This window comes from Lagenorhynchus albirostris, chromosome 4 (genome assembly GCF_949774975.1).
Source record: "Lagenorhynchus albirostris chromosome 4, mLagAlb1.1, whole genome shotgun sequence".
Taxonomy (NCBI): domain Eukaryota; kingdom Metazoa; phylum Chordata; class Mammalia; order Artiodactyla; family Delphinidae; genus Lagenorhynchus; species Lagenorhynchus albirostris.
In genome coordinates, this window is record NC_083098.1 from 122,905,669 (window position 1) to 122,927,780 (window position 22,112).

General features: G+C 34.8%; 1 protein-coding gene across 2 annotated transcripts in view; it reads right to left on the reverse strand.

Annotated features, from left to right (window-relative positions):
- The window catches only part of LOC132519473 (bifunctional heparan sulfate N-deacetylase/N-sulfotransferase 4), a 240,359-nt gene that overhangs the window by 154,021 nt on the left and 64,226 nt on the right, over nt 1-22,112 (reverse strand). The window lies entirely within an intron of this gene.

The following is a 22,112-nucleotide window of genomic DNA, read 5'->3' on the forward strand; positions in this document are numbered from 1 at the left end:
TTTTTGTATGAAGCCTTCCCTGATGCCTTAAAGCTTTTCCTTTTCTCATCTCCCAAAGTAAGTTCCTAAATTGTTTATCTTAAGACTTGTATCATTTTCCACTTTACTATATAACTTTGTATTTTATTTCTCCTTTTTGTCTAAAAGTACCTGAAGGTTGATCAAACCTGACTCATTTTTACACATGCCATGTTGCTAAATATAGCTTCATAAATATGGAAGGCATTTAAAAAATGTGATAGGAGCATATATTAATGCACAGCTGTCAATTGAATTAGTTTCATTTATTTTTATTACTAATATTTTTATGATGGTAAAATGATAAAAATGGCTCATGGACCATACCATTAAATGATATAGATAGGATCTTGCATTTCATGAGCACATTCGTAATATGGATGTTTTATAATCTTCTATTGTAAGTCGCCTAGTAAGACAAGCTCACAGAGGCGAGGGCATGTGGATTTTCTTCCACTGGCGCTAATTAGCTATATGAAGAATTTGACAGACCTTTCCACTGTTAAAAGAAGTAGAGTTGTCTAGTCACAGCCTCCCAACATGTAATCTTGATTAATGTGGGAGTAAAATGACAATTTCTGTAAGTAAAAATAAAACAAATGGATAAAAAGAAGCAAATTCTAAAAGATTCAAGCTTTCCTACTTCATTGTAACTGAATGTTCTTTGAGTTTCAAAATTCAAGGAAAGAAAGGTTACATGTCTTTCAATGATAAGAAAAAGAGAGACACAAATAAATATGTATAAAGTGGATATAATTTTTAAAAATAAAACTCAGAAATAAATGTAAAAGAAAAACATGTTAAACCATAAAAAATAATGAAGAAATATGGAAAAAAATAAAGGATTGAAATACAGGAAAAATGTAAAATGCCAGAGGAAATACCAGACAGGAAAAATATAAAATTATGAATAAATAAAATATAATAAAACCAAAAAAACTTCTTTTGGAAAAATTTGTTAATGGACTAGAAATAAGGTCTCAATTTGAGATAAAAATCAAACAGTAAAGCATAGGAAATAGTATACAGCTGTATATATACTATTTTTATCTGAATATTTTGTGGGGAAATTTGACTAACTTTTGAAAATATATGTAAAATAAAATATATACAGTGTTTGGATAATAAACCTTAGTTATTTTCTTTAATAGTTTATAAGTCATAAAAATATATATAAACGGCTTTGAAGTTTTCCCTTGCCTTATTTATGAAAGGCTCACTAAGTTATTTGATTGGGTATCAAAGAGAATAAATATATAATGTATATAAGCAGAAGCAAAAAGTCATTATTTTAACAAACATTACTTGCATTCACTTAATGTTCTTATAATAAGTTCCTCAGTATTTAATAAAGCAAGTCCAACTCTGCCCTACTGCAAAATGTTAAAGAGAACAATGGTTTTCAAACTTCACCAGACATAAAATTTTCTAGAGGAGGCTGCTAAAATTGTCAATTCTGGGGACCCACTTGAAGAGTTATTGATTTAATCTGTCTATGATGGGGCCCAAGTATGTGTATTTCATTATAGACCCCAGTTGGTTCTTAAGAAGCGTCAAGCAATTGTTTCCAATTTACCCATAAGAAATGAAATGAAACACCAGGATGCTTTTCCCAGGCCCATTTTCTGGGTATTCTGAGTTACAGTATAGGATGGAGCCTAGGAATCTGTGTTTTTAACAGTGATTCTTATAGTTTCAAACTGGAGATTATAGCCATCAAGGAACTTCAGGAAATATTGTTAGTGCACTGTTCATATTTAATTTCAAGGTATACTGCATATGTTTTAAGCCATTCTGATATTCAGATTGTTTATCATCAGGTTAACACTTTCTCTACGTGTACGTAATTAATAAGTCATGACTGTATACATACTTTGGTATAGCCTTATGTTTTCAGAATTTCAAATCAAATACCAAAGGGTGATAGTTTTTGTTTGTCTGCCTTGGAAAGTTTTTTATTACATTCAATAACTCAATAAAAATGTTATCTTATTTACAAGATCTTACTTATCTTTTTATCTTACTTACAAGATCTTGATGTGGGAATCAGAAAAGGTTACATCTATACTTATTTTCCAGGTGGAAAAAAATTGCTTCATGAAAAGTTTAAATGACCCACCCAGATAACACAACAAGAGGGCCAAAATTGAGCACGTTTGCCTTAACACTTGGTCCGACTTTAACCTCAGGTCTCTCTACAGTAAATCTGTGTGGCCACCCAGTTTGACTCGGAATTTCATGAACTTTTGTGCAGAGACTATTTGTCAATGTACAGATGAAAATGAATAGGGCTGACCCAGGGTGAAAGTATGCAGCTTTTGAAGTTTGCCTTTGATAGTTTCTGCCTCCCTTCTTGTTCATCTCTTTCCCCTTAGAAGAAATCTCCATTCCTTCAGAAATCTACTCTCTTCCTTTTTTTTTGGATAAAATCTTACTGCTGCTCAAAGAGGAAATTGTTTGATATAATTTATGAATTGACAAAAGCTTATTATACCAACATGCTGAGTCTTCTAAAGAATTTCACATGGAACAGTTTAGCTATGATTGTGGAATGGGTGAGTTAATTAAGAAGGAATGAATGTATACTTCTGATATCTTTTGTGGGGAGAAAGGTTTGGGGATTGGGGGGGGGCGTCCTTCTGATGAAATCACATTCAATTCAAAGAACAACTTGCCAGGTAGAAAAACACCATAGTGTTTCAGAGCAATTATCCTCTTGCTTTCTGCCCATCACCTAAGTGTTCCACTGCTATCTATCTTCTCTCACTTAAGTCTCCAGGAAGCAAAGAATCTGGAACTCTCTGGGCTCTCTACCTCCTTGTGCTATTATTCACTCATTTATCCATTCAAACAGTATTGACTGAACCCCTGCTTCTTGTTTTAGGCATTCTTCTAGGTACTAAGGACACAGTAGAGAATGGTAACAATAATATCTAACATAATTGTGTTAGGTATTGCTAGGTACTATGAGTACTATAAGAAGCACTCAACTTGAATTATCTCTAAATCTCTCCACGATCCCTTGGGCTTCCCTGGTGGCGCAGTGGTTGAGAATCCACCTGCCAATGCAGGGGACATGGGTTTGAGCCCTGGTCCGGGAAGACCCCACATGCTGGGGAACAACTAAGCCTGTGCACCACAACTTCTGAGCCTGTGCTCTAGAGCCCACGAGCCACAACTACTCAGCCCGCATGCCTAAAGCCCGTGCTCCGCAACAAGAGAAGCCACCGCAATGAGAAGCCTGCACACCACAGCGAAGAGTAGCCCCCGCTCGCCGCAATTAGAGAAAGCCCATGTGCAGCAACAAAGACCCAACACAGCCAAAAATAAATAAATAAAATAAATAAATTTATTAAAAAAAATCTCTCCATGATCCCTTTATTAAACCTATTTTACAAGTGGGGAAAATAAATCGCAGAGAGCCTAAATAAGCTACCTAAGGTTATGGAGATAGAAAGTGTCTGCCAGACAAAACCACTATATTTGTTGTTTTCATGGAGCTTACATTCTTTTTAGACATGCAGATGATACACATGGCAAATCAATCAAATAATTATTTAATTGAATTATTATTAATGTAAAAATAATTATAGTATATGCTAATATTGAAACTAACACAGAGTACCTACATTTTAACAGGATAGGCAATGAGTTGTATGAAGGTCTTTCTGAAACAGTGGCAGTTCAGTTGAAAGAGAGAGATGAGAGGCCAGCTATGTCTAAAACAGGGACTCCAGAGCATGTGCTCCAGGCAAGGGGGCCAGTGAAAACAGGGCTCCATGTCAGGAAGGACCTTGACACCTTTTTAATACACCACCCTCTACTTCACCTCACATAGGATATGATTTACATTTTAAATTGATTTCTCTGGCTACTTGCTGATAAGGAATTGTAGGAAAACTGGGGGGAATGGGGGAAACTGTAAGAAATGGGGGAAATCATTTAGGAGGATTTTGCAGTAGTTCCAGTAAGAGAAAATAAAGGCATGGCTTCTACTGGTGGTACTGGGAATGGAAAGAAGTAAATAGTGTAATTATTGATGGGCCGACGTGGGAAGTAAAGCTGAGTGATTTCATTAATGATTCAGATTTCTGACATTCGATGAAGTGAGGGAAGAGTTGAGATACGTTTTGAGGGAAAATCAACACTTCCATGGCTACACTAAACATTTCTTCCCCACAGCAGGATGGCTATGTTGTTGAAACCTCTACATTACCCCTAACAGGAAAAACAGAGTTTAAAGTCCCACATCGTCATTGTTTTCAAACATTGGTACCCATGATTAGAGGTAACTGAACAAGGAGTGTATATATTAGCAAGGGGAGTGGTCTCATAGCACAGGGAGTGCTTTTTGGATACCGGAAGGTTAAACATTGATACTGATTAAAGATACAGGCAAAGAGAAGAAAAAAATTGAAAATTAGTTTGACCTTGTAAAATAATATTAATTCATGTCACGTATGTGAAGAGTCTGCATTTTCTGCTTGATTATCAAAGAACACAATGAAGGTTATATAAATCATTAAACTTGAAATGCATTTACAGTGTTGTAAATTTTGATTGTATCAGCAAAGTCAAAGCATGTGTCTTTGACTCCCTTCCCAGTGGCTATGGACTGATTTGTCTTGTGCCCTAAACTGTGTTACGGGGGAATGTCATTGGCATCTCGGTGTCCACAGAATTCTAAGCCAATGACTTCAGTCCATTCTGAAAGCATGTGAGATGAATTTCTGCTTCTGCTTTCTGATTGGCACTCTGGTTCTCTCCCTGGGATCGGAAAAAATCCATAAAGGTGGTGACTTACTGCCCAGTTCTTAAGAGCCCCAGTTTCTCTTCAACTGTATTCTCAAGTTCAGCCCATAGAGGTCACCTTAAACTGTGAGTATGCCCTTCTCTCTCTACCTCGGTTTCCATGTTTTTCATGCTCTACCTAATCGATTGGAATTTTGAATCAAATAAATAAATTTGAATCAAATATGAACTCATATGACCCTTGAGATAGTACTACTTGAACCACTGGCTTTTTCCTTTATAAGTTAGTTCTTCTAAGTCTCGTCTTCAATTGTATTATTTAATTTACTTTTTCTATAAGCTTTGCTCCCAAGTCTCCATCATGGCCTGCAAGAATTTTTGAGTTGTAAAAAGATAAATATAATGTAACTTTAGAATTCATGGTTCATGTAGCATGATTATTTCCTTAAAAGGATTTTATAAAGTAATGGCAAGAATAACTGTCTTATTTTCCCTAGGCCCAAATGTTTAAGTAAATGATAAAGTAATAGTGAGATAGAACTATCTTACATGAGGACTTCTTCGGGGATGTGGAATGAAACTGGTCATTGTAAGCTCAGTGACTGAAAGATGGCTTCAGGAATCATCAGGAATCAGAGAGCTGAGAGAAACATACACATGCACAACAAAATAATAATGTCAGACCTTTATTAAGGAAGGATGGGAGCAAAGTGGTTTTAACTCAAAATATTTCCAGAGATTCTAAGTAAGGATCTGCACTGAACTGGGCCCAAATTCTCTCTGTGTTAGGTTGAAACTATAAAATGAAACTTGAGTCACCCTGCGTAATCCTGACTTCTGTGTTGGAGAGCCTACGTGATAGAAATGCTTTGTCCTGCGGTGGAAGTACCAAAGCAGACACAGAATCACCTTTGGAGCTAGCTTGGGGTCTCTGAAGTGTGGAAGCTTGGGCTGCCTTCAATAATGAGTCATCATGGATGATTTTATTATGTAAGAGATGATAACTAGTGAAACAAGAGTTCCTGATTACAGATTTCCAAACGGTGATCCATGGGTCACTGGGTCTGTAAAATTTAACAGTTCCATGAAAAAATAATTCCATGTTCAAAATGTTTGGGAAACACTCTGTAGTATATCCCTCTTGGGAGGTTCTCAATTCACGTTTACATGCTAAAGTCTTTAGCAGAAAAAATTTTGTACTTGATTTCTCTCAGCTTTTCCCCCAAACTATTTGCCAGTAACACACACTCCTACCTGCCTAATTTTAAGATACAGACTTAGGAAAAAAACATTAAGTGGATGGCTAATACCTTGGAGGTAGAGGTATTTCCTGGGGTCATGATATCCTTGATCAAATACAGTTTTCTATTTAGTATCAAATGCAAATTGCAAAATATAATAGCTGTAATTTTACATGAAATGTGGTTCTGCATATGTATTCAGTTATATAATCACATTAAATCTCTGCATGTGATCTGTAGAAAAAGAGGACTTTTCCATTATTCCAGGATTTGTCATCCCACAAGAACTTCAGATCAAAATCAGTTTCATAGTATAATGAAATAGTGGAAATATACTTAGAAATAATTACCCTTTAGATAAACATGATGTTACTTCTTGGAGCATCTCATTCTTGTTGAAAACTTATTAAAAACAACTATTAAGTTGTTTTCATTACCTAAATTAAGTAAGGATAGGTCTAATTAAATAAATTTAGACGTATCTCTAAATTACGTTTTACTTCATGATCCAAAAAAAAAAATTCTCATTTTATTTTTTAGGCCTTAAAAAATGTAGGCCTCTCCAGCAGCTGTCTGCTTAATCAAGGTCAGGTACTGGCATCCTTCCTTAGGAATCGTGCTCTGCCTCTGTTCACAATCTCCATGTCTCATTCTCCATCCTCTGGTCACAATCTCCATGTCTCATTCTCCATCCTCTGGTCACTCGGTACAAGTCTAGGGCCTCTTACAACAGTTCCTGGCACAACACAGATATCCAGTAGTTGTAGGCTGGTGTTGTAACTCACCTCCCTAATTTCATCTCTAGAAATACCCTCTGCTCACATACAGTCAGAAATCTCTTCAAAATGTCGAGGTATCAGCTTATTAGCTATCATCTTTCATTCTTTTGCTTATTAGCTATCATTCTTTCATTAAATATTGTGTTGTAACAATTCCAAAATATTTCTTGAGCACAGAAGGTGTACACTCTATTCTCAGCTTTATACAACTCCCCATTCTTTCATGGATGCACCCTAGAAACACCTGAGCGCTGTGTCAGATTTTTAGGAGATTGGAGACAGGCTTCAGAGATTCCTGCCATAGCTTTGGCAGATATGTCTGTTCTATAATAATTCTCCTAAAAATGTCCTGGAACCACAGAAAGGGAGTTCTGAGGATGGTAGGTATTCAGCATTTTAATTTTAGTTTTATCTCTACAGCCATTTCATTAAAGATTAAAAAGAAAAAAATTTACTTTCTTGTCAATTTCCATCATTCCTGTCCCACAGAAGGATACATTACTGAGAGTATCAAGGGATGTCTGCAGGTTTTTATCCACTTTCTCTTAGTAAGGTATAGTCTCTTCCTGTCTTCTCTGTGATTTCACTCACAATTTCTCTCTACTCAAAGTATAAATAAATTTCAGGTTAAAATCCATATGATCTTTCCAGTGGCCAAACTTTTCCTTTCACTAGAGTTATTTCTTTAAGATTATACTTAAAAATTACAAATCATATGTTTTAACTTTATTACTATCTTTCTGTTATTAATTTTAAAGGAACCAAAGCTTTGCCTTACTTTTATTTGCTACATTAATAGAGTCAATCTTATCAATCTGAAGTTACCACTGGGGCAGAGCAAGTTGATAATGGTGAAAATAGCTGTGTGCAGTAATGATTCAACTGATTGACATGCTGTAAGTGATTTGAACAAAGATAAATCATTGACTTTATTGGCTATTGAAAAATTGCATAATACGTGTAGGATAGGTGGCATGCTGATATCTATATATCTATATCTATATGTGTGTGTGTTTTACGTCCCACAGTGAATATATTTGTCTTCTTTCTGAATAAGGATATCTATTTTTAAATACATAATTGGGCTAATAGATGAATAAACAGACTGCATCTATTAGCAAATTTATTATTTATCATCAGGGTGTACTCTATTAAGGTGGTACATGATAACATAATTGTTTAGACTTTTAAAAAGGATCATTACTTCAGAATATTGACGTATTTGGATAAAAGGATAGGAGTGTCAAATTAAAAAAATCAAGAACATTCCCTTGATGGCTTAGAAAACAAAGAAAGGTTATTACTGATAATAAAATTGAAACTGCAATGGTCATTAGAATTTTTCATTTAGTCATTGTAATAGTATAAATTCAGTATTTAGTTTATTTAACAGGTGAAATGAGAAAAATTTATTTGTAAATAAACACATCTACCTGTAGTAACCAATTAGACTTTAAGTAAATACCAAAAACTTTATCTCCATAAGGAACTGTACTCCAACAAGCATTTATCTAACCACTGGTATCTTTTTTTTTTTTTTTTTTTTTTTGCTGTACGCGGGCCTCTCACTGCTGTGGCCTCTCCCGCCGCGGAGCACAGGCTCCGGACGCGCAGGCTCAGCGGCCATGGCTCACGGGCCCAGCCGCTCCGCGGTACGCGGGATCCCCCCGGACCGGGGCACGAACCCGCGCCCCCCGCATCGGCAGGCGGACTCCCAACCACTGCGCCATCAGGGAAGCCCAAACCACTGGTATCTTTGAAGCTGTCTCCTAGGTCTTGCTAATATACTGTGCCCCTTTAAAAATTATGTAAATAAGTAAATAGTCTCTGTGTAAATAAGTAAATAGTCTCTGTGTAGAAACATTTCTGTGTCTTATTTTCATGTTATTTTACCATTTTGAATAAATCTGGGTTAGTTAAAAATTTCATGATCAATCCCATAAACTTCAGAAAATTTTTCGTATGCTACATAGTTTAATATTTTGCAAATGCACATTCAGATACATATATTTTAAATGCATATCACAAAAATCATTTCCAAAGGCTAAATATCAAATCATGCGTCAAATTATATACATTGGAGGCATTAAATCTTCTTTACTGTTTAAGTTCATATGTAGTAGAATCTTCTCATTATACTGCCAGCAAGGAAAAGATGCATCTATTTGTAGTTTTCAAAAAAAAAATCAATATGAAATATACATGTCATTATCTATATAGATTTGGTTATAGAAACCATACCCAAAGTATATTACCATTCATAGTATAGATATTTCAAGGTGGATTTTTCCTGTATGTTGTAGACAAATTATCTTTCAGCAAGTCTCTTCCTCCCTCTGACAAAATTTAAGACTTTTGAAAATAAAAAGCTCCTGTGAGATGTTGTTAACACCCCCTCAAGCTCAATTCTATTTAAAGCCTAATTACGATTCAGGCTCTTAACAAAACAGTCTTGACATCATCTGATAAACACCTACTAGTCGACCAACTCTGCTTTCTGGTAAATGAAGGGAAACTAGTGAGATATTCATAAAGGAGACCGACAAAAACAAAAATATATTAATGGCAACATTTTCTGTACAGCTCTCATTTTCCAACACAAGAAGGCAACATTCAAAATATTTTCTATGTAAAAGGTATCCTTTAGAGTTCTATGACTGACTTTATCCACCTTTCACAGTATAGTTTTTATACAGAATTTGGCTATAATTTAATTTTAAGAAGGCCTCTCAAATAAGTGAAATATGTTATTGTATTTACTCATGCAGGAAATATTTGAGTAGCTAATATTCCAGCTGTTCTACATAGTAGAGATTCAGCTTTGAACAAAACAAAGTCCTTTCTTTAGGAGTTCATATTCCAGTGGATGAGACAGACAATAAACAAATAAAGATATGGTGCAGTAAGAGGACGGTACTAAGAAGCCGTTGGGCAGTTTTGATCAAGCAGAGATATCATGTTCATCACACCTTGAAATCTGGTCATTGTATGAAGAATTACCTGGGTCAAGGAGGACATGTATGGAAGAGGGAAACATTTAGAAGAAAGTACTACCCTATTTGAGGAATGAATGTCTTGGAGTTGGTGGTAATGTAGGAGGAAAGTGGTCAGATTCGGGATAGAGCTTGTAAACATCTAGGACTCTAAATATCACATGATGAACTGAATGCAGCTTGTGAGAGATCTGAATGGGGTGCATGATGACTACTGCATTTGTTCCCATATTTTGTGTATCAGATGAAAGTTGTTTGGAAGTTACCAGCCACATCTATTCTCAGGGACTGAAGTATCTCTTCAGCATCCCCAGAGTATCATTTAGCGTGTTGGCTTCATCTACAAAAAGCAGGTGTTCCTAATCAATTAAAATTTTTGGCCGAACAATTTTTTTTTTCCATCTGTGTTTTCATGAGAGCTCAAAAAGTGTGGAGTGAAAACAAGCTTTTTCAAATATTTTGGAAAAAAAATGTTGGGATGAGTTATCCAGTAAAACTACTGCTCTAATGATTTTTTATTTACGAATATTAGATACAGGGTAAATGCAGAGGAAATACATTGAGACATATTTAACAAACCTTATTTAAGGTATCTGAAACAATGTAAAATGAAAAGCATATCATTACCAATCATTTTATGTAGATATTGTGGTATAGACATCAGATATTAAATAGGATTTACACTTTCATTCCATTCTCTGAACTGTTGAAATAAAACTCAATAAAACTTAATTCTTATTTTACTAATTATGGCTCATTTAGCATTATAAAAAAAACTTAACTGTTAGAATTTGTTGAAACAAAAGTCTTCTTACTTCTATAAATGAAGTGTAGTTAATTCTTTTAAATAAATTCTTAAGGAATCTCTTTCCTAGAATATATTTAATCAACTACAGGGACATTTCATTTTATTAACTGACTCTTTAGTTTGACGTTGCAAATATCTCTCACCTTGGGCCATGAATGAGATAAAGCCTCTTAAAAAAATCTTACTCTCACATTCCACATTATTTTACATTAATCTCCAGAATTACTTTTAGATTTTTGAGCCATCTTTATTCTTCCTAATTGCTGCATCTATTAAGCAAGACAGATATTTTTCTACAATATCCTTGTTAATTACTAACATATCCCACATTTACATAATACACTTTTGGGGGCAATTTCTGTGGTAACATTTCATGGCTAATAGGAAGCAACTTGCTTTCCTTTATTAAGTGCACTAAAACTTCATGCCCTAGACATCATTGACGGTAAACATTTGATTCTGCTCAAATTTAATGCACCGAGGCATTTTGCTGTGCCAATATTAGGTTTATTTATGTACTGTGTTCTGCATTGTTAGCTGCTAATGAGACTTCAACTCTTATTGCTCTAAGGCCTGAACAGTAACCTCATTTTAATGAGTTCATTATTTGCTGTCTTCTGAAAGGAAGACAACAAATTTTCCTTTTAATTAAAGGTCAAAACACCTCTGGTGAAGGAAAGGGAAGGTTATCAAACCCTAGGAGAAGCTGAGAGATAGCTCTTTCAGATTTCTAAGCTAAGCAGAGTTAGTGTAGACTGGGGCAGGTGGTGGTTTCTCAAGAATATCGACAGTCAATCAATCTCCAGAGACCAAGGTGCATCTAAATTTAAGACGAATGAGAACCCTACAGTACGATAGCTAATGTGCCTAAGACTGTAAAAAATGAAAGTCAGCCAAAGTAATTAAAGAGGCTTTACTCCTAACCAAAAGGGCCCTCTGGATCAATAGGGCTGCAGGGGCATGATTTGTCTTTTGCATGAGGAATGAGTTATGGGGTTGAGAGAAAACATGCTATATTAATTGAGCCCAGAAAAACTAATCTCAAACATTTTATCACAGAATGTGAAGCAAAAGCAAGTCAATATTTGGGGAACTATTTTTAATAATGTATAAGATATGTGGACCTAGCATGAGATATAAGAATATGTATATTCAGAGGAAACTTAGCTGCTAAACTGTGAAATTCCTGGGAATGTCAGTTCTTATTTGCCTTTGCAGGCAATGCATACCTCTAACCACAGGGGAAGGTGAATTTAAATAATATGTAGTCCTGTCATAACAGATAGTATGAACAACTTGCTACTTACGTAAATTTTAATATGAATGAAACCAAGAGATTCGAGCATAGCAATTACATGAAGCCTCTGCACTTAACAAATAGTGTGGTTAAAGCCCAAAACACTTTCATTTTGCTCTGACAGCATACACATTCACACACGGGTGATTTTAATCTTGTACATTGCTTTCTAATTAATATCTAAATGTTTAATGATAATATATTTTTAATTTAAACATATGCCTTCAGTAACTTTATATTTACACATGAAATCTAGTACATACCTTTTTATGTTTCTAAGCATTGTTCCTGGATTAGAGTATATGAACCATAAATATTTTACTTCAATAAAATTGTAGAATTTTTTAGATTTACAGAAAAATTGCAATGACAGTACAGACAGTTCCTATATACCAACACCCATGGCATCTTATGTTAGTGTGGTACATTTATCACTATTAAAGAGCTAATACTGATATATTATTATTAACTAAGTCTATACTTTATTCATATTTTTCTCAGGTTTTCCTTAATATCCTGTTTCTGCTTCAGGATACCACATTACATTTAAGTATATGTCTCCTTAGGCTCCTCTTGTTTATGAGAGTCACACTTTTTTTTTAGAGCAGTTCTAGGTTTACAGAAAAAATAAGCAAAAGTACAGAGTTCCCATATACTCCCTCTTCCCTGTATCCCCTCCCAGATTCCCCATTTGTTAAAATTGATGAATTAACGTTATTATTAACTAAAGTCTATAGTTTACATTAGGGTTCCTTCCTTGTGTTGTAAATTCTATGGGTTTTGACAAACGTAGAATTTCATGTATCCACCATTACAATTCCACGTAGAAAAGTTTCACTTCCCTAAAAATCCCCTGCACTCCACTTATTCATCCCTTCCCTCTCCTCGTGGCAACCACTGATCTTTTTACTAACTCCCTAGTTCTGCCCTTTCTAGGATATCATTTAATTGAATGATTATACAATTAAATTATACAATTATACAGCATGTAGCTTTTTCAGATTGGCTTCTCTCACTTTGCAATGTGCATTTAAGACTCCTCCACGTCTTTTTGTGGCTTCATAGCTCATTTGTTTTTATTGCTGGATTCCGTTGTCTGGATATACATGTTTTGTTTATCCATTGACCTTTTGAAGGACATCCTGGTTACTTCCAAGTTTGGGCAATTATGAATAAAGTTGCTATAAACATTCAGGTGCAGGTTTTTGTGTGGACATAAGTTTCAACTCATTTGAGTAAATACCAAGGAGTGCAATTGCTAGATGGTAAGGTAAGAGTATGTTTAGTCTTGTGAGGAACTGCCAAACTGTCTTCCAAAGTGACTGTACCATTTTGCATTGTACCATTTTGCATTCATTTTGCAATGAATGAAAGTTCCTGCCGCTCTACATCCTCCCCGGCATTTGGTGATGTCAGTACTTTGGCTTTGGCCATTCTGATAGGTGTGGTAGTGGTAACTCATTGTTTTAATTTGCAGTTCCCTAATGACATATGCTGTTGAGCATCTTTTCATATACTATTTGCCATCTGTTTATCTTCTCTGGTGAGGTATCTGTTCAGTTCTTTTGCCCACTTTTCATTTGGGTTGTCTGTTTTCTTGTTATTGAGTTTTTAGAGTTCTTTATGTATTTGGATGCAAGTCCTTTTTCAGATATGTGTTTTACAAATATTTTCTCTGGCTTGTCTTTCCATTCTCTCACAATGTCTTTTGCAGAGCAGAAGTTTTGAATTTTACTGAAGTTCCACTTAACAATTTTTTTCTTTTATGGATAATGCTTGAAATAAAATTTATTTGGTAAATGACTCAATACAAAAAGGCAGATCAGTTTTTATTGACCATCTTTTTGTATGTAGCACTGTGATATGGACTAGAGTAAAATGATGTGGGAAGGAGACAATACAGTAAACATCCCTTGTCTTTAAGGAGAATAAAATTCTGTATAGTTGTTGATCATAAAGAAATTACTGTATATATTTATTTAAACACCATTTTATGGTTTTGTCTAAATGTATTTAAATGAAATCAAAGGTGGTCAATTGTGTGCACTTGGAAGTTATTCAATAAATAAAATATATATTAACTACAAAGCCCAAAATATCCAGTTATGAGAGACAATAAAATTGGCTCTCAGTTTTCCTTTTGACAGTCTCCTTGCTTTGGCTTTTCCAGATATGCAGAGGGGAAAATTAAGATTTGGGAAAGAAGAGAATTTTACAAATGAGGACTTATTTCAAAAGTTTTTTTTTTTTTTTTAAGTTGAGAAAACATTATACCATACTGCTATACTATGAATAATGTCTGTTGAGCGTTTTAAATTTTTCAAAATATTGTCATATAGTATTTCACTTAATGTTCAGAATAATTCTGTGCATTGTTGTTATCTTTATTTCACAGCTGAGGTTAAAAATTCATCTAAAAAGTGGTGTGGCTCAACCAGGCTCTGAAATCTGAAACTTATGATTCCAAATCTCTTGTTCCTCACAGTACCTATGGGACCTCTGGCTACTGTCCTCTGTGTACCACCATCTACTTACTGATGGTTAGCTGAACTGTGACTAGTTTAGCTGAGCTACGTATATTTCACTTAAATAGCCACTTCAGTTTCAGAATTTAATGTCTCAAAGGAAGGAGTTAAAACTCACATAAATAAAATAGTATTTAAATTATGTTATATAATTATAATTTAGTTTCATGCTGTGCTATATACAGTAAGTGCTTGGAATCTCAAATAAAGAAATGAGACTCAAGTTACAAAGCATCTATACTGTTTAAAAAATTTAGTTGAGATTTTAAAAAATCTTTTTGCTCATTACTCTTATTTCCATGCTAAGAATCTAGAGCTGTTTTGGATATAGGAATTTCATCCGGGTCCACTGCTAAATTGGACCCAATCTGAAAGGTTTAGGACTCATTTATTTTGACAAAAACCTGAATTAGTAATGTATTTCTTCATATTTTTCCTTATCTGATAAGAACAGGATAGGCTGCAGACTTATTAGGTGTCTTTTTGCCCTCTAACCTTAAAGTTATTGTTTCTGGTTTAAAGAAGACTACTTTTAGATGTGCTCGTGGCTGACAGGAAGAATGAGACATAGAAAGTAGCTCGGTCTCAGCATTAATTCCAAGTTGTTATGATGATGCCTTCCAGCGGACACCTATTCTGCTGACTTTTAGATCTGTTTTTGTTGGATATTTTATGTGTACTTTACATCCCTTTTGACAGATGAACAAATTTAAAATAATTTTAAAAATTATATTTGAGCTTCTGTTTTCAAAACCAAGTGATGGAGGCAACTGTCTATACAGGTTTGTTATGAATCCTGGAAACCTGTGCACGCATCAAGTCTATCTTCTGTCTAGGAGTTCTCTAGTTATTTAAAGTTAAAATCCTTATCCTTGAAGTGAACTTCCATAAACACATTGTTCCTCTGGTTTTGGTTGTACCACCTCAATTCAAGATGTAAAAGCAGATTAGTAATTCTGTTTTTATTCATGATTCATAAATGGTCAACTGCATTCCATATCTTCTTTTCTAGGGGCACTGTTTATTGGCAAATCTTAAGGAAATTGTTAAAAGTATTACCCTGTATCTGTTTCATTTTGAAAGCCATATTTGACCCTGGTATTTGGTTCAGAGATTGATGCCAAATTGTTAAGATACATTTGTATAAGTCTCAAAAACAATGTGCTGACTTTTTTTTGATATAGTGTTATATTTGTCAAAAATCATATTCTTATTCCCATTCAATAAAACTTGTACAGATGGAGTACTTAGTATATACTTGAAACTCTTCCATGGTTTTAGCAGGAACCAAAATATATAAAGTAATTGTCCCTACATCTAAAAGAAGTAATTTTCTGTTGAACAAACAAAACAAAATAAAGCTGTATAAAAGGCAGCATGAAAAGAATGGTATGACAGAAGCAACTAGACGTAAATGCTCAATGAATCCAAATTAAAGAAAAGAGTAGAGCAGTATAATGTTGATCAGAGGAGGTTCCATTAAGTTAGTGAGTTTAAAACAGATCTTTGACAGATGGCCAAAGAGCACATGAAAAGATGTTCAACATCACTAATTATTAGAGAAATGCAAATCAAAACTACAATGAGGTATCACCACACACTGGTCAGAATGGCCATCATCAAAAAATCTACAAACAATAAATGCTAGAGAGGGTGTGGAGTAAAGGGAACCCTCCTACACTGCTGGTGGGAATGTAAATTGGTACAGCCCCTATGGAGAACAGTATGGAGGTTCCTTAAAAAACTAAAAAATAGAATTACCATATGACCCATCAAACCCACTACTGGGCATATACCCAGAGAAAACCATAATTCAAAAAGAGTCATGTACCACAATGTTCACTGCAGCTCTATTTACAATAGCCAGGAGATGGAAGCAACCTAAATGTCTATCACCAGAGGAATGGATAAAGAAGATGTGCTACATATATATAATGAAATATTACTCAGCCATAAAAAAGAACAAGATAAATGCCATTTGCAGCAACATGGATGGACCTAGAGATTGTCATACTGATTGAAGTAAGTCAGATACAGAAAGACAAATATCATATGATATGGCTTACATGTGGAATCTAAAAAAAAACGGGTACAAATGAACTTATATACAAAACAGAAATAGTCACAGATGTAGAAAATAAACTTATGGTTACCAGGGGATAAGGGGGGGATGGATAAATTGGGAGATTGGGATTGACATATACACACTACTATATATAAAATAGATAACTAATAAGAACCTGCTGTATAGCACAGGGATCTCTACTCAATACTCTGTAATGGCCTATATGGGAAAAGAATCTAAAAACCAAGACTGGATATATGTACATGTATAACTGATTCACTTTGCTTTACACCTGAAACTAACACAACATTGTAAATGAACCATACTCCAATAAAAATTTAAAAAAAACCCAGATCTTTGAGGAAATTGTAATATTTGACTTAGTGTACAAGAAGAAAAAAATCAGGGAAAGGTGAGAGAGAGCAGGCAGAGGTGAATTATTTACTATCATATATTTTGGAAGTTGCATTTCTTTTCTCCCCATTCTCTGATTTTGGAGAGAACTGGGTTATTTTAAATGACATCCCACAGTTTGAATATCTGGCTATGAGAGTTTATTTCCACATTTCCCATAAAATGACATATTGTTAAATTTCCTGCACTTCTTTGTACATGTGTCTAAGTAGCTTCCACATGTACAATATTAGCTAATGTTTACTCAAACACACTGATCAAGGACAAAGAGAATATTAGGGCCTATAAGGTCCTGAAATATGTTAAAGTCCATTATAAATAACCAGGGAAATATTGCATTATTTTAGAGTACTTTTACTCATCAAATATTAACTTTGAGTACTTATCAGCATGCAAATATGCTAGAAGTTGGTAAGATTTTTTTCTTATGTGTGAAACATGGTCTCTATCCTCAAGGGTAATCAGTGTGAAGGAAAACATGTACCTGAGTAATTATAATAAAAAGCAGAAAAAATATCATAAGTATTTTATCAGCAAAGTGCTATGAAAGTTCAAAAGAGGCTTGACATTATTGTCTTGTACCAGGCAGCAGGCAAAATACAGAATGAGGAGGCCAAAGGGTGCAAGATAAGACAGGTGAGGCAGAGAGTTTTATGAGCCAGGTGGGAGAACTTGTGTACTTCAGGATGGTTTTTTGAAGAGGATTGGAAATAAGCCCTCTTCAAAAAACTTTAATCTTTAAAATTAGAATAATCTGGCAAGTGTGGACAGATCAGTCATGGCTGTTAGATGGGATTTGGACATAACGGGAAACTACTGAAAAAGAGGTTATTAAAGTAATATTTACTTGGGCTTTAAGAGCTTTGGTGGTGGTAGCCATGAACACAAAGGAAGAGACAAATGGAGTACCATGCAGAGGAAGAAAACGCAGGACTTGCTAGTTTTGTTACATGCCAAGAAATAGAGAGGAAATAGAGAACTTTGAGCCTGAGTGTCTGAGAGGACTCGGAGCCCACACATAGAATGATATTGACGTTAAAGGAAAAATAACTGGTATGGATGGTGACATCAATGAAGTGTTAACATTAAATATTTTAAATGAGTTAAAATGACCTGAAGATGAATTAAACATACTATATTCTTGCATAAATGCATGCCTATGTCCCAAATATAACCATTTATAAAATGATAGAAAAAACCCAGAGTTAGAACTAAGCTTGAAAGAGTAAGATTCATTCAGACATTTAGAGCCATTATTCAAAAGGTGTAAGTATGGACATTTAATTATTATTAATTTGTATGTTAATACAGAAGTAAATTAATGTTAATTTTATAATAAAAATTCATTCCCACTTGTAATGGTAATAGTTTTGATGATCTGGATCTGTGGCCTTACAACTATCAGTAAATATTTTGAGATTATGTCCTTAATACATGAATATTTATTTTTATAAATCATATACTTGTACTCCCATAATCACTTATGTAGTTTATAAAATGTGCAAAATAGAAATGAGTAAATGAAATGAACACTAATTTTAAATGTTTTATTATATTTGTTAACAGCGTAATTTTTTTTTGGTGCTAACAAAAATTATAATGTCTTAACTGAAAGAAATGTGACTGAACAAGTCAGATCTGATTAGAGATCCTTGTTTGAAACCTGTAATGTGACTTGACTGACAAAACATGCACTAAGGAAGTGGGAGTACTGTCAGCTGTGCCATTTTCTTGCTGTTCATTTGTGCTCGAGTTATTGGTATTACGTTTAATCAGTGGTCTCTTCCTAGGAAGAGTTTTCAAACTACTTGCTTCATCTGGGAGGGTTAACTTAATCAAACTGGAGCATAAAAATCTGTAAGTGCCTTTATATCGTTTTATAAAGTACAATATGTAATAATAGATTGGAATTGAAGAAAGCAGGGAGGTTACTGTTGTCAACCCTGCTCACTGTGTCACTCCCTTTCTCCTCCAAGGATGCTGTGATGTGGTCTGAGAGAGGAGGCTGCCTGAGATTCAGCCTAGTGGGGCATCAGGGTTCATCCCTACAAAATAATATTTTAGGTCAATACCTCTCTTTCTTTTAGATGAATATCCATCAGTGTCCTAACACTTTTTCCCAAACGCCAATTGATTGCCTTGTATTTAACCCACATTGGAGTGGTGCTTGTCAAGGTCACATTGTGGTTAAGAGCTCAGAAGTCATATGCATGGGTTCAAAATGAGCTCTACCACTTACCTTACTTATGCCTTCTGTTTCCTAACTCCCCCACCTGTAAAACGAGGGTGTTACATACTTTGTAGACATGTTGGGAGGAATAATTGAAGTAACATATATTGTTCCAACAGGTGAACAACGTGTGGTAGGTAATAAGCCTTCAATAAACACAAATCATTGTTGCTGTTGTTATATGACAACAAAGAATCCATCTGAGGTCAGGCAGGATCCAGAATGTGTGAGATTATATTAGTTCCATGAACTCAAATGTACATATATACTGGAGTTATTTGGCATTACCTCAAACCTCCTTTCTTTTTGTCAGTCTTCAATATGATATCATGCAATGTGTGTGGGGCCCATGTGTTAGCTATAGCTTCATTCTCTTTTGCATATATTAGTAAATTCCTTCCTCTCTGCTAGAATATTTATTTTCAATATGTGATAGAAGATATTTTTATAAAATTAATCTGATGAAGTTATTATTTAAAAACAAAACAAAACAACTGTGACCCAATCTCTTTTTCTTGGAAGGGAACTTTTTTTTTTTTTTTTTTTTGCGGTATGCGGGCCTCTCACTGTTGTGGCCTCTCCCATTTCGGAGCACAGGCTCCAGACGCGCAGGCTCAGCAGCCATGGTTCACGGGCCTAGTTGCTCCATGGCATGTGGGATCTTCCCGGACTGGGGCACGAACTCGTGTCCCCTGCATCGGCAGGCAGACTGTCAACCACTGCGCCACCAGGGAAGTCCTGAAGGGAACTCTTGATAAGAGGTTCAGTATAATTTGCATTTCAAATGTGACGGGAGTTATGTTCCATCATTTCATGTAATTACTTATTTTGAATAGATCTTCCTTGGCTAACAATGATTTTCTTGGTTTCACACAGAAAAACAGGGTCCTTGGTTTGTTGAAGCAGTACTGGCAGTTAATTCTGGGATTAATTCAAGATTTCCATCTAATCTCCCCCTAAAGCAACCTTGAATGAGCGATTTAATGATGCAGCCTCCTCCAACCCTCACTCAGTACTCCTTATCCTGTTCTACATTTTCTTTATTTGCCATAGGACTTAACTCCTTCAATATGTCATATTACTTATTATATATGTGAACTGTCACTTCCCTGCCCCCCTGCCACTCAAATAAGGGTAGGAGACCTTTCTGTCTTTGTACCCTGATGTATCCCAGGGGGCTAAAACAGTACCTGGAACTTAGAGTGCTCAATAAATATGCAGTGAATGAATGATGACAGTGTTTGGAACTGATGGAAATCAATTACTAGGATGTAGGTGCTCACATTTCACAGCCCCAGGGTGAAGACATTCCAGTGGAGCTGTAATTACTGTCTATTGGCTGAGAGGAATAGAGAATCATGTTCACCATGTTTTCTTTCGTTACTGGCCCATTGTATATAACTGGGTATTTGAGCCTGTTGGGTTAGATAATCAGATCATACTGTAAGAGTAAGATTGCAACTTGAAGAACACTTTGATCTTGTGAAAAATAAACCCCTAGAGTTAAAAAAAAATAAATAATGGCTTTCATTTTTCCTGTTAATTAATCAACAAGCTGGAAGTAAGTAGGTATTCATGATTAACTAACCAGAAAATGCCACGCTAAATGGAGAAAACCATAAAAATCTCAATAGACATTTTGAGCAGCAGCAGAAAAATCTCTGAATAAATTATCTGCTTTTCTTGGAATAGGTCACTTCAAGAAGTCTCTGAAATTCTCTCTGATTTGTAACTATTACAGATCTCTGAAGTGGTACAAGAAGTATAAATTTAGAGACTGAAATGTGTGCTGAACTGTCTGCTCTAATTCACACAGTTCCTCTCTGAGAATCTCAAAGAAGCATTTCTCATTTTTTTCTAATTTCCCCTAAACTGGGCAGGAAGATATACAGTTATGAACTGTTGGTTAATGATATAATCAGATGAATCCAGAGCTATTTCATCACTGTTAAGGGAATTGTGAACCTCAAATCAGTACATGAAACATTTACAATGATATGTTGACATATATTTTAATTTGAATTAAGATATTAGATTCATCATAATTTATATTACTGATTCATTTTCAATAAACTGATACCTCTGCTATTTTCACTTAGGAGTAATGAAAGATGAAAATATTTTGACATCTCTTTTATATAACTATTATCATTACACTGCTAAAATTCTGATATTGAAATATAATGTTAATTTGAATAAGCATCTACATTAGACACATGTGCAGACATTATTTTGTGTGGTCCAATACATTTCTTCTGGCTACCATACATGACCAGAGACTAAATGATGTTAAATGATCCTGGCATTTCTTTGTAAATTTTATTTGAATTCTCCAAAATTGTCTTCCCAATCATTCATTTTAATTGAATGCCTTGGTTTTTATTTGTTTCGTATATTGTACATTTGATTTTTACAAATACCTTTTGTAATTTCTCTGTAAAAATAATCTTTTAAAAAAATCTCTTTTGTTACTGTGAAAAAAACTTCTATTGGTTTTTTGATGCATTAAAATTATAATGCAGTAAAGAGTTAAAGTAGAAACTTGCGTTGTCCACTGAGTGAGTTTTCGGAACGTTAAAATGAGTGAGTTTTCCCATCCTTAAAATAGAAATAAAAAGACTTACCTTGAAGAATTAATGTGAGATATAAATGATACAAATCATGAAAAGCTGCCTTGCACATATACTTTTTATGTACAGAGAAGTAGAAAACCATGATAATAAGATTTCTTAAAGTCTTAGAGGAAGTTCATCTTAGAGATCGGGATCCTTGTTTTCTGCTCCCTCATCTTTCTACTATGCTATGTTGTTATTCATGTCTAACTCCAAATTGTTGTGTCAAAGAACACCTTTCACCATAAGGACACATTTAAATAACAGTAATATGCAAGAGGCATTCTCAGGCAGGGCTGAATCTTCATCTCTTACCTCTGTTTCCCAAGTTCCATCTCAGATCTGGAGACATTTGCTTTCTGCAGCAAGCCTAGTCCC